General features: G+C 42.3%; 1 long non-coding RNA gene across 2 annotated transcripts; it reads right to left on the minus strand.

The window, feature by feature from the left end:
• Positions 1–4,279: 4,279 nt before the first annotated feature.
• LOC138968416 (uncharacterized) lies at positions 4,280–13,706 on the minus strand. Of its 2 annotated transcripts, XR_011456180.1 has the most exons (6): positions 13,413–13,706; positions 10,248–11,579; positions 8,424–8,645; positions 7,742–7,890; positions 7,428–7,558; positions 4,280–6,376 (listed from the first exon to the last, which is right to left on the minus strand). It is a non-coding gene; the product is annotated as an uncharacterized lncRNA (long non-coding RNA). The 2 variants fall into 2 exon arrangements; XR_011456179.1 differs by lacking the exon at positions 7,428–7,558 and having other exon boundaries at positions 13,413–13,698.
• Between the last annotated feature and the right edge of the window lie 616 nt (positions 13,707–14,322).

Raw genomic sequence — 14,322 nt, forward strand, 5'->3', positions numbered from 1 at the left:
ACGAAACAAAACGACAGAAATGAGACATAAACCATCGGCAAAAACTGAGAGCCATTTTTACCAGAAAGTTGCATGGCAATTCTTTACACTTAAGCTAAATACCTCCTTCTGCCAAACAACCCTCAAAATGGTCCATCCTCACAAGTGGGTCAGTGCTATGTACGAAACCAAGTAAACAAGCAATTTACGCAACTAAAACGGCAGTCAGCTCCACACGACAGCAATTGAACACGATTGTAACCGTTGTCAGCTGTCTGCCACAGACAGCAGAATTGGGTGAAAATGTCGTCTGCAGTTTTAGGTCGCCAGGCCCTGAAGTAGAATGTCACAGCTGGAAGTAGGAAGCGTGTCTCGCGAATGGTTGCTTCTCCGAATCCGAGTCAGGGCTGCCGTTTTTTTGTTTTTTTATTTTTGTTTTTTTTTACATTTAGTCACGTTTTTGACTAAATGTTTTAACGTAGACAAAGGTTGTGGTGTGTGTGTGTGTATTTGTGTGTGTGTGTGTGTGTGTGTGTGTGTGTGTGTGTGTGTGTGTGTGTGTGTGTCATATACGTAGACAAAGGTTGTGGTGTGTGTGTGTGTTTGTGTGTGTGTGTGTGTGTGTGTGTGTGTGTGTGTGTGTGTGTGTGTGTGTCATATATATATATCAGTATAGTGTGTGTATGTGTGTGTGTGTGTTTGTGTGTGTGTGTGTATGTGTCATATAATATATATAGTGTGTGTATGTGTGTGAGTGTGTGTGAGTGTGTGTGTGTGTGTGTGTGTGTGTGGTAGCGGACTGCTTCCTAGAAACGCCGGCCGGGCAGGTCGTCATTAAACTTTACACACAAGTTCTTCCAAATGATATTCCCAGACGTTTTTTTCTCTCTTTTGTCCATAAATGTCTTTGGTGATGTCATATCCGTCTTATATTCAGTTTCATTCTGTGAGTTCCAAAAATAGAAAATACGATGCAATTCATTTCAATCTCTTAGTGAAATTTCAATTCTGATTAGCATTTTTAGAACTTTATAATGACTAAACTTCTTATTTAATTGTTAAGCTTTCAATTTGAAATGCAATCCCATAGTCCAGACTTAGTCAAAGATTGCTTGACCCAAACTTGAATGCCAATGACTATATGCCTACATAAGAGATGTACTTGAGACCATCAAAGTACTTTCAAATTTGTAGTACAATGTTCTGTCTTGATCAACTTTATCACAAGGCGATGAGACACTATAGGCGTGGCGGTAAGAGGTCGGGAGGTCGTGAGTTCGAATCCCGGTCGCTGCCGCCTGGTGGGTTAAGAGTGGAGATTTTTCCGATTTCCCCTGTCAACTTATGTGCAGACGGACCTGCTAGTGACTTAACCCCCTTCGTGTGTACACTGACGCAAGCACAAGACCAAGTGCGCACGGAAAAGATCCTGTAATCCATGTCAGAGTTCGGTGGGTTATAGAAACACGAAAATACCCAGCATGCCTCCCCCAAAATCGGCGTATGCTGCCTGAATGGCGGGGTAAAAACGGTCATACACGTAAAAATCCACTCGTGCTAAAAACATGAGTGAACGTGGGAGTCTTAGCCCATGAACGAAGAAGAAGAAGAAGAAGACTAGGCGATAAGACATCTCGCGGTCGTTTTCAGATTGAATGTTCACCGTCACGTGTATTTGCAGTGCTTCGACGGCACATGTTGGACAGTGAGCAAATGCAGAAACTTGTCAACAGTACTGAAACTAACAAGATTGTCCAAGATTGACTTGAAGGGAGCTAAACGCGTGTCTGTAAACCTACCAGTGTCTTTAACAAACGGAGTTTTTCCCCTTGATTTGTTTCCCCCATTTCTCAAAGATATGCTGTTTTTGAGTTGTATTTAATAAATTGATGGTCGGACCATCAAACTCCGTATTTCATTGTTTAAGCTTTGAATCTGAAATGCAATCCCATATAGTCCAGACTTAGTCAAAAATTGCTTGACCCAAACTTGAATGCCTATACGACATGTACTAGATTGACCAGAAGGGAGCTAAACGCGTGTCTGTCAAGTTACTAGTGTCTTTAACACAAACGGAGTTTTTCCCCTTGATTTTTCAATCAATCAATCAATCAATGACGCTTATATCGCGCATATTCCGTGGGTACAGTTCTAGGCGCTCTGCAGTGATGCCGTGTGAGATGAAATTTTATACGGCCAGTAGATTGCAGCCATTTCGGCGCATATTTACCTTTCACGGCCTATTATTCCAAGTCACACGGGTATAGGTAGACAATTATTAACTTTTTGCCAGGAAAGACCCTTTTGTCAATCGTGGGATCTTTAACGTGCACACCCAATCTAGTGTACACAGGGGAGGGTTCGGACACCGAAGAGAGTCTGCACACAAAGTTGACTCTGAAATAAATTTCCGCCGAACCTGGGATCGAACTCACGCTGACAGCGGCCAACTGAATACAAATCCAGCGCGCTACCAACTGAGCTATATATCCCCGCCCCCGGTCGAATTTTTTCCCCCATTTCTCACAGATATGCTGTTTTTGAGTTGTATTTAATAAATGGATGATGTGAAATTGTTCTTTTAGTTGAGCAAATTGTACATACATTGTTTGAATGGAATTTTGTCATTTATAATTAGACAATAATGGGGCGGGGATATAGCTCAGTTGGTAGCGCGCTGGATTTGTATTCAGTTGGCCGCTGTCAGCGTGAGTTCGATCCCAGGTTCGGCGGAAATTTATTTCAGAGTCAACTTTGTGTGCAGACTCTCTTCGGTGTCCGAACTCTCCCCCCGTGTACACTACATTGGGTGTGCACGTTAAAGATCCCACGATTGACAAAAGGGTCTTTCCTGGCAAAATTGCTTAGGCACAGTTAATAATTGTCTACCATACCCGTGTGACTTGGAATAATAGGCCGTGAAAGGTAAATATGCGCCGACATGGCTGCAATCTACTGGCCGTATAAAATTTCATCTCACACGGCATCACTGCAGAGCGCCTAGAACTGTACCCACGGAATATGCGCGATATAAGCCTCATTGATTGATTGAATAATAAGGGTGTTTCTCATCAACAATTATTAGAAAGGCGACGAATCGGGTTTCCGGGAGAATTGATATCCTTTTTGCAGTCAATCTTGACCAGACCGCGACATGTCAGGAAGCCTCCTTCTATCTCTTGACCAGACAGCGACATGTCAGGAAGCCTCCTTCTATCTCTTGACCAGACAGCGACATGTCAGGAAGCCTCCTTCTATCTCTTGACCAGACAGCGACATGTCAGGAAGCCTCCTTCTATCTCTTGACCAGACATGTCAGGAAGCCTCCTTCTATCTCTTGACCAGACAGCGACATGTCAGGAAGCCTCCTTCTATCTCTTGACCAGACAGCGACATGTCAGGAAGCCTCCTTCTATCTCTTGACCAGACAGCGACATGCACTGGGCGAAAAGTGGCGTTTTGTATCTTACAAAACTACTCAAAATCCCAACAAAACTTCAAGTTTCAATGGGTTTATCACATTTTGGTGTTCACGACAACGCCAGATTTTGATTGGATTTTGTTGAAGTTATCGCAGCGAAATTGCCTGGAATTTCAGCGCGTTTTGCGACGGTCAAAACATCATGTTAAACCATGTTACAGCATGTCTGTAACATGCAAAAATTCCAAGTTTTGATGGCATTAAAGCTTTGGTTTAACGCCAAGTAACATCATGTTATCGTAGACTTAACTTGCAAAACTGCTTGTTTTGGTGGTGTTACAGCTTGCTTGTAATGTGATTAACATCATGTTATCGTAGACTTAACTTGCAAAACTGCTTGTTTTGGTGGTGTTACAGCTTGCTTGTAATGTGATTAACATCATGTTATCGTAGACTTAACTTGCAAAACTGCTTGTTTTGGTGGTGTTACAGCTTGCTTGTAATGTGATTAACATCATGTTATTGCTGGTATAACATGCAAAACCCCATGTTATGTTGGTGTTAAAGCTTGCTCAAATGCCTATTAACTCCATGTTATGTTGGTGTTAAAGCTTGCTCAAATGCCTATTAACACCATTTTAGTTGGTGTAAGGCTTGATTATTAATGTAAAAAAACACCATGTTATGACGTTCACATAATTGTTTTCCACTGGATGGAATTTTGTGGAAAAGAAAGCATGTTGTTTGGGAATTGTGTGCGGGTTTCATGCTTGGATATTGCACTATGCTGACTTGTCACAGGTCAATTTACATTTAACAATATTAGTTTTCAAATGCATCATCCTTCACACATTATGTAAACATCTTTAACATTAACACTTTGGTTGTAAAATGATTGCACTTTATTCAAACAGGAAAAAAACAAAAATGCTGATTCACAATGTACAATAGCAAAGGACTATTTTGAGTGGAGACAGTGTTCATCCACACTATAGATGCCCTGTGAAAACATTGGCCATAGATATATGTGAATTACTTCCCTTGGGTATGAACATTTATGAATGATTAAATGGGTGAAAGAAGGCCACACAAAATGAAAATCAGTAAATAACAAAATCACTTCCCTTGTGAGTAAGAACAGTCATACCATGTTCCAACTTTTTGCTAAAAATTCGCCCACAATGTGACCTTCAAAGTTAACAAGAAGAGCAAACGCTCGATCGAGTCACTTTCGCAGTTCTGAATATTATATGAGGCATCAGATGGACAGGAAGAAATTGCTATTCACAACACAATGCATACCTGAAGAATGAGATTGCATGGATCGAGCAACTGAATCAAATCCGATGAATAGTTTCAGAGATATGATATTTCAATTTTTTTCCTTCAAGACATACCTGTGACCTTGAAAAAGGTCAAAGGTCACCAAAGCAGACGTCAAAGTGTAGAGGTCACTGGGAGTCACGTTCACATAAAATTTGAGCCCGGTCACTTTTATAGTTTCCGAGAAAAGCCCAACGTTAAGTTGTGTGTTGCCGAACAGAAAAGGCTAGTTATCTCCCTTGTTTTTCTGATAACGTTCGTAAAAGGCTACAGATGTAAATACTTTGATGTAAAGAATAATCCTACAAAGTTTCAATCACATCCGATGAACTTTGTCAAAGATATAAAATGTCTAATTTTTCCTTTGACGCTGACCTGTGACCTTGAAAAAGGTCAAAGGTCAACGAAACCATCGTTAAAGTGTAGAGGTCATTGGAGGTCACGACTAAACAAAATATGAGCCCGATCGCTTTGATAGTTTCCGAGAAAAGTCCAACGTTAAGGTGGTGTCTACGGACGGCCGGACGGCCGGCCGGCCGGACAGACTAACACTGACCGATTACATAGAGTCACTTTTTCTCAAGTGACTCAAAAAGGGGTAACTGAACTTCATGTTTGGATGTCATGGAGTCATGGAGTCCAACATGAAGAAATGTATAAGAACACAAGAATGTATGAATGACAAAGAACAAATGTTTATTTTTGAATGTTTTATGTATGTTATTATTACGGACACAAAAGCTCAGCAATGCAATTTCTCTTTTAGAGATTAATGAAGTTATTGTATTGTATGTCAGTAAATTTTGAAAGCCCTAGATTCATAAACATCTGAAAACTGCTCAACGTCTTTGCATCACGGCACATTAATAAAAGTAAGAGTTAGTAAGACTGGCCTAACTGCTATGGTGAGGCAGTAATAACTCGTTGATGAAGAATTATTTGAATTCTGAATTTCGAACAAACAAATACAGTGTCCTTCCAAACCCCCTTTTCAGGCCTCCAAGAATAAAAAAATAAGCTGGTCTTAAAAAGGAGGAAATCTGCTTAATATGTAGGTAAATGTACAACAGGTTGTGAACAGAAAATCCAAAAATGTAAGGTCTGAAAAGCGGGGAAGTTTGAAAAGGGGGGAAGGGGGGGACCTAAAATGTGACGATCATAACAACCATAATTTATCTAACAAAGTTCATTCTGAAATCTTCTTCAGCGTTTGATTATGGAGAGACTAAATCCTCAGTTCAGATGTGGTCTTAACTCCTTGTCTCCCAGGTACACACAGTCACTATGTACATTGCATCTGTTATCATTCGGCACATATCCGCATCCTGCTTAGACTGTTAGCTTCAGTCGCTTCCTGTAACGTTGATCTAACGCCAGGATTCTAGCCTGTTGATACAGTTTCTACAATTCTGAGTGACCTGCTGCAGCACAGCTGGTCTCGGCTTAAAAAATCTTGGTCAACATAGATGGGGTACAAAGTGTTAAAATAAAGCGTCCTTCCAAAGTTGATGACAGGTCCCCAGAGTATTCACAAAATTATATGGTACTGGAACTGGAAGCCTTGCACGGCGACGAAAAAGATGTCCACGCCTACATGAAGAAGCATCCTTCACGGCTTCAGCGGAAACAGTCGGCTGGGGATGAGGACAGCACCTATGTAAAAAATATAGACAAGAACAAAAATATATGTCAATGGGAAAACAAAGAAACAAGTAGAGAAGGACCTCCCCACCTTTACACAGTGAAAATGAAAAACACATGTGAATGTACTTATGTTTTAAATCTCCCCCCCCACCCCAATTAAGACCAATTATCCAAGATATTTTTCAGTCCTCAAAGGAGAATTTCACTGTTCTCACGGAACCCTGTAGAAAACTGAGCTGTGCTAATATATTATATAACTGCAAACATCCCTCAAATTCAATATTGCAAGCCACTATACATTCCTCATAAAGGCACTTCATGCTCACGTGTGAAAACTAACATAAGTTTACAAGTGTGTATCTACTTATAATAATAATAATAATAACGGGCATTTATAAAGCGCCTTATCAGAAGTTCAAAGCGCGTGACAACAATACGTGTATAAAAAATTCATACAATCACTGTCAGATTCAAACAACACATCATGCACATCTCACATCCCCAGACTCTATGCCAAGGCCCAAAAAAAAAGAAGTCTGTTTACGGTATCCCGACCGACCCTATTTTTTTGCGCGACCCTAGACTTTTTTTTGGCATTTGGGAAAAAAAGAAAAAAAATCAAAATTTTAAAACAAAGTTTGTCAATGTTTTTTGGCAAAATAATTTGATGTTTTTTGGAGAAAAAAAAAATCCCGACCTACCGACCCTATTTTTTGGGCCGATGTTACCGTAAACAGACTATTTTTTTGTTTGGCCTAAGGAACTATCCGTAATGTTGTTGGAACAAGTGAGTTTTCAAATTGGACTTAAAAGATGAAATCATGTATGGAGAGTGACGTAATAGAAAGGGGAGTGAATTCCATAACTGAGGGCCATGATATGAAAACGTGCGGAAGCCATGAGCCTTGCGTTTAAAGCAACCTTGACGGAGAAGTCGAGCATCAGCAGAAGAATGAAGGGTGCGAGAGGGAGTGTAGAGGGAGACCAGTTACGAAAGATAGGCAGGTGCCGATTCAGAGAATGAGAGATGATCTTGTAGCAGAAGCAGGCAGCTTTATACCTAATACGTTGAGACACAGGAAGCCAGTGAAGTTCTTTCATGAGAGGAGTGCTGCAGAGTGTTGTACTTTTTGCAAGGGTTGGAGAGTGGAGTCAGGGCAGCCTAGGAGAAGGGATTTGCTGTAATCTAATCTACACAGAATGCAGGATGTAACGAGAGTTTTAGTGGCATCAACAGTCAGAAATGTTCTTGTGGAACCTATTCTTCTAGTTCTAATGTAGTACCTGTTTGTAGTGAACTCACCAGCAGGAGTATTGCATACATAATTACGCATTACTGAATTAAAGTAACTATTTTCAAAGCTTCTCGCTTACCTTGGAATAGTGTCAAGCAGCTTATGTTGTGTCTAGATCAGCAATCAGATCTTCACACTCAGCCTGCACTTGCTGAAAACTGGACATGCCTGTATCTCAATCAAGCTGTTGTTGCGGAGACAACGGAACCATGCTCAAGTCAGGTCCAACTGAAATAAAAGCATATTGTTAGCTGATAAATGATTTGATCAAGCAAAACCATGCGGTATTTTTTTAATAAAATATTTTGTATACCCCGCTAATGCAAAAATAATGTACTTATTTACTATTAGCATTAATTTTAGCTGGTCATTCAAACCAGAGCTTGTTCTAGAACTCCACAAGAACAACCATGGCAGTTGGCAATGGCACTGGCAGAATACAGATCAAAACAATATTAGTATTAGCCTCACCAAGGGTTGACTTCCCATCAAAATGAATGACGGACTGAATCAAACTTCAGAGACATTACAATTTTTCACAACGATTTTTTCAGCAAACAGCCATGTTTACCTGTACAAATGTATCAGTGATATCACTATGAGTATGACAGTATGACAGTGTGGTAAGCTTACCGACGATTCGTTCAGTATAGTCTTTCTATGTAAGTAGTGGTCCAGTGAACGATACCTTCCGCCTGTGGTTCGAGACAGAGATTAAGTTGAAACTTAATTCGAGAAGCCAAACACTGACGAATACTTACGTATTTTGAGCAAAACCCACGCACGTCGACCACAAGTTGATGTCTGCTGGAGTACGTAATCATAACGTAGAGGACAACAGTTTCACTTGGCTGGCTTCGGTTATTCCCTGTATCTGTTCCTTGCTGTTCTCCAAGAGACACCATGGTGCAGCAAGCTGAAGGGTGTCCTGTCGTATTTCCTCGAAGTTGTAGTAGGCAACCAGGAGGTGGGGGGCGACTGACCTGCAGCAGAATTCAAATCAATTAGTCAAGTCACTATGACATATCTTTATTGTTATAGTCACACGACGGGCGCTGTGGCGGGGTGGTAAGACGTCGGCCTCGTAATCGGAAGGTCGAGGGTTCGAATCCCGGCCGCGGCCGCCTGGTGGGTTAAGAGTGGAGATTTTTCCGATCTCCCAGGTCAACTTGTGTGCAGACCTGCTAGTGACTTATCCCCCTTCGTGTGTACAGTAGTCCCTTCCATTTCCGGCCCTTTCGTGGGCGTGAACCTACCCGGAGCGGCCAGCTTTCCCATGACTAATGAGTTTTCCTTCTATAATTGACTCTTAATGGCCGTTAACCTGTCTGACGCGGTCAACGGTCACTGATTTTTGCCCTAAGGTGCCCCTCTTACTCGACAGGAGCGGCCACTTAACGGCCACTTGTCACTTTCGCGGGTGAGCGCCTGTGGTGTGTGTGTGTGTGTGTGTGTGTGTTGTGTGCACAGACGGCACAGCACGAGCAGACGACGTGAATACTTACGCATGCGCAAACTGTAAATACAGACATGCGCATACATGTACATTTACGGCAGTCACTTCCGGATCGATCACAGCTGATGTGAGTTTGAAACACTTGTTTATCTGACACTCAAATACATATATAATAATCCAAACAACACACATAGAAACATACGAAACAATAGCTTAGCCAGGACGATCGAGTTAAACACGCAAATAATTAAGATGTATAAACGAAAGCAAAACTAACAGAGACAATGAATCGGCGGCTCGTGGATGATCGCTTTCTTTTCTTCATGAAAACTTGATCGTGTTTTGGGGGGTTTTTTGGAGGAGGAGGGGGCCTGTAATAAACGGCCACCTGATATTTGCGGTCACCTTTGCAATGACTAATGGGTGACCGGATATGGCAGGTACTACTGTACACGCAACCACAAGACCAAGTGCGCACGGAAAAGATCCTGTAATCCATGTCAGAGTTCGGTGGGTTATGGAAACACGAAAATACCCACCATGCTTCCTCCGAAAGCGGCGTGTGGCTGCCTAAATGGCGGGGTAAAAACGGTCATACACGTAAAAACACGAGTGTACATGGGAGTTTCAGCCCACGAACGCAGAAGAAGAAGTTATCGCCACACCAACCCTAAATTTTTCCTACCATACTGTACTATTTGTTATCCGAGAGAGAAAAAATCCATGTTGCAGACTCAACTGGAAAAATTCCCTTCTCCATCATCTAGTGGACAGAGCTCACATGATTTCAAACAAATCTTTTTTTAAAAGTCACATACTTTGTGCGACAGTGTTAGTTTACTGTAACTGTAATTTATAAATAGCAAATTAAAAAATATCACTTATCAGATAATCAGCTAAATGCCTGGCAGATGACCCTCATTCAAAGTGAGTCGTGGCTAAACCATGAAACTAGAAAAACAGGTTATAATATATAACTATAAATCTCACACTGACAGCGGACAGAAACTGAGAAAACACCCAGTATACATGTACCGGTACTCACAAAAGAGTTACAAGTAGCATATTATCACTATCAGTATCACTAATAGCATACTATACTGGGCAAATAACAGCAATTTTTACTCACTGGGGGTTTCCTGGCTGGAGTCTTTGGTGTTTCTGTTAGGCGCGTTTGATCGATCTGCGCGATCGCGCTGCGCGTTTGGTGGATCGATCAAACGCGCACACATCGATCGATGTGTGCGCGTTTGATCGATGCAAAGAATACAATACAAGAATCGTTAAAACGCGCAGCTCTTATACTTGCGCATTTGGACGATCTGTCACAAAATAAGTCCCTACCACACACAAACGTCGCACGCCGGAAGTGAAAAGTTTCAAATACAGGAATGTCCGAAATATACCCCGACAACGTTTTTGATTACAATTCAGCTATTTTTTCTTTTTTTTTTGATTACTGCTGAGCTCTATTCACATAGGCTCAAGTTAGTTTTATTGCTTCAGTCTCTCTTCATTCGTTTAACTCATACATGATGGAGAGGTTTAGGCACACACCGCGGCAAGTGGAGGCAGATACATGCATCAGCCATGTGTCCCAAATCAATCTTGATGTCAAGCGAAAAGTTCAATACGATTGTGAACCACCTAAGAGACAAACACACACACACACACACACACACACACACACACACACACACTGCACACATGCACTTACATACACCCAGACACATACACATACACACCCGCGCACATACACACACATGCACAACCTTACACACACAAACACACACACACGGGCGGGGATGTAGCTCAGTCAGTCGGTAGCGCGCTGGATTTGTATCCAGTTGGTCGCTGTCAGCGTGAGTTCGTCCCCACGTTCGGCGAGAGATTTATTTCTCTGAGTCAACTTTGTGTGCAGACTCGCGCCTCGGTGTCCGAACACCCCCGTGTGTACACGGCAAGCACAAGACCAAGTGCGCACGATGACTGCCTAAATGAGAGAGAGAGAGACAGAAAGAGAGAGAGAGAGAGAGAGAGAGAGAGAGAGAGACGCACGCGGGCCAAGGAAGAGAGAGAAAGAGATACAGGGACAGGGACAAACATACTGACAGTAGCTGAAGTATATGGGTTCATCGACAGAGAGAGAGAGAGAAAGAGAAAGACCTACTTCCGGTCATAACTTCCGGTCATTGCCAGCAGACGTGTGTGTGCGTAGTACGATGGTGATTTGTGAGACGGATCGTCCAAATGCGCAAGTATATAAGAGCTGCGCGTTTTAACGATTCTTGTATTCTTTGTATCGATCAAACGCGCACACATCGATCGATGTGTGCGCGTTTGATCGATCCACCAAACGCGCAGCGCGATCGCGCAGATCGATCAAACGCGCCTAACATTTCTACTGACTTCTGTAGCACATGGTTGGTTGGCAGACTTCCTGGAATGAGTGCTCGCTTGCCTGTAGGCCCAGCAAAAAAACATGCAAAGAAAATGTTCAAAATGCTGAGTCGAAATTATAAGTTAAATTACCTAAACAGACCTATACATTTAGATCTATTGAAATAGAAACAAGAATTAGTAAAACACACTACTGCAAATCTGTCAAGAATGAACAAGACTGACTCAGTGACCGAGTAAAACAACAAAAGAAATCTAAGTTCTAACCCAGAAGTTTACTAGAATATATTCAAAAACACATTATCTCAAGAACAAAGAGTGGTTTTTCCCCATTACCTAATAATTATAGCTCAGAATTACGCCTTTGTCAATGTATGATTCAGAATACGATTGTGTTATTTTTTGTCTGCGAGCTGTAAAAGTACTAGTTACTACAAGTACTAAGCTTCATCTGGGTCTGGATCTGGATGTAGTACATTGCAGTAGCCAATAATGGCTGTCGTCGCAATGGGCGAGAGAGCGCAGCGTGACGGAGTTTAAAAACTTTCTATACATGCATGCCCTTCCAGGTTGGTGGTGTCAACTGCTGGAATTTGGGCAGTGTTTAAAAGCAGGATAAAAACACCTGGCGGTGCGCCTATGGTGGTGGGGCCCTGCCAACACCTGATGTAAATGTGTTGGCAGTTGCTGAATGTACCACGGAGTCTTGTAGGCGGTTCCATTCAGCCGGCGTCCTGACAAAAAAAGAGTTTCTATACGGTTCAGATCGGCTATCCGGAATTTTGAAGGGTCTCGAGTTGTTGTAGACTCGCTTCTCAACGGGGTTTTCTGATGTGCACCCGTGAAACTTTGTTGATGTAATTTTCCGCTTGGTCTTATCTGCGGGGGTGAGGAAACTTTCTGGGGGTATGGCTGGTACTTGTCCTCCCGTTATTTTATATAGCATTGTCAGGCGGAGTTGTTTGCGCCGATCTGCAAGTGTGGGTAGGTTTAGTCGCTGTAGCATTGCTGTGATGCAGCCAGGTTCTCTGGATCTGTAGTCTTTGCAGATGAATCTGGCTGCCTTGTGCTGTACCTTCTCGATTTTGTCGATGTCCTGTTTTAGATAAGGGTCCCACACAACTGCCCCATACTCAAGGGTCGATCGGACAAGAGTGACGTACGCCATGCGTCTGCACTCTTGCGGGCAGTTGTGCAGGTTTCTTCGTAGGAATCCGAGGACGGACCCTGCCTTGTTGCAGATGTTGCAGATGTGGGGTGACCATTTCAGGTCGGAGGATATTTGGATGCCGAGATAGGTACTCTGGCTGACGTGTTTAAGGATGGTATTGTCCAGTGTGTAGAAGTACTGGGATTTTGGTTTGGTGGATAAGATGTAGCATTTCTGCGCGTTGAATCTCATGCCCCATTGTTCTGCCCAGCACTCTAGGTTCTTAAGGTCTTTTTGAAGTTCGATGTGGTCCTGGAATGAGCGTATGTCACGGTAGAGTAGGCAGTCGTCTGCGAAGAGTCGTACGTTTGCCTTCACTTGATCGGGGAGGTCGTTTATGTGCACAAGGAAGAGAAGAGGTCCAAGGACCGTTCCCTGTGGGACTCCCGAAATGACTGGGACTTCGTCGCTTGCTTCTCCTTCCAGCACCACCTTCATCTTCCGCTTTGTCAGGAAATTGGAGAGCCAGGTGTGGATGGGTCCACGGACACCGTAGTGGTCCAGCTTGCCGAGCAGCTTGTGGTGGGGGACTGTGTCGAAGGCCTTACTGAAGTCCAAAATGGCAATGTCTGATTGATTGATACTACTAGAGCTTCGTCACTTGAAGCATTACAAGCAAAACAACACAGCACAGACAATCAGATGAAAGCTTATTTTCGCTATATTACTAGTTTTTTTACGTACCGTATTTGAAGCATGTTTCTTTGAAATGTCGGGAACATATCCTCGCATTCTTCGGGTTGAAAAGCTTGTCAGCACGGTTGATTTTGTGGAAGAGCAGCTCTCCATTCGGCATCCGCTTTTCCGTTTGGTATACCATGGAAAGTTATAAGCGTTGAAGATCTTAGTGAGCTCACGCTGCATCCAGGCATACAACAATTTGCACCGGGCATCTTGAAATCATGGTTCACTTCTCTGGCATCATCGAAAAATGGCGAAACGGAAGTGACTTTTTCCGGAATGCAGCTTTCTTCCGGTTGTCAGCACTTACCGCGAGCGCAGCGAGTTGGCGATTGATCCAGTCAATACACAACTATGCGCCGGCATAGACCACTGCACTGATCTAACAAGAAAAATGTTCATTCAAAATGAACAGCGTCGATGCAATGTCCACCAAAGATTTATTTTGGGAAGTGTTAAAGGTTAGGGTCAAAAGTTAATGAATTGCATGTTGTGCTGGATATAGGCCTATATAAATTGTTTATTTCAGTCAATGCTTGCCATAATTGATCAAACAGCCACAAGAAAAAAAAAACTTTTTAATTAAAAAATAGAGCTTGTTTGAAACAGGTAGAAAGGAAGAGTTGATATTGCAATATCTGTACGTGGGAATGTGGTGAAAAAGAGTGCTAAAAGTAGTAAGTCAGTCTCAGATCCATTTCAAATATTTATTGCAGAAAAACAAAATACAAATTACAAAAAAACACAGAACCATTACCAGGTGTCCTAGGAATGTTTGAAAACAATAGTTTTAATTTTACACTGTAAATACAGGAATCAGAATTAAACACCTCAAACTGATTGGCACATGCATAATGAATCACCTGGAATTGCAACAGGGAGATACTGAAGTAATTGGAAACAAACATCTGAA

The sequence above is a fragment of the Littorina saxatilis genome, linkage group LG6, assembly GCF_037325665.1.
Source record: "Littorina saxatilis isolate snail1 linkage group LG6, US_GU_Lsax_2.0, whole genome shotgun sequence".
Taxonomy (NCBI): Eukaryota; Metazoa; Mollusca; class Gastropoda; order Littorinimorpha; family Littorinidae; genus Littorina; species Littorina saxatilis.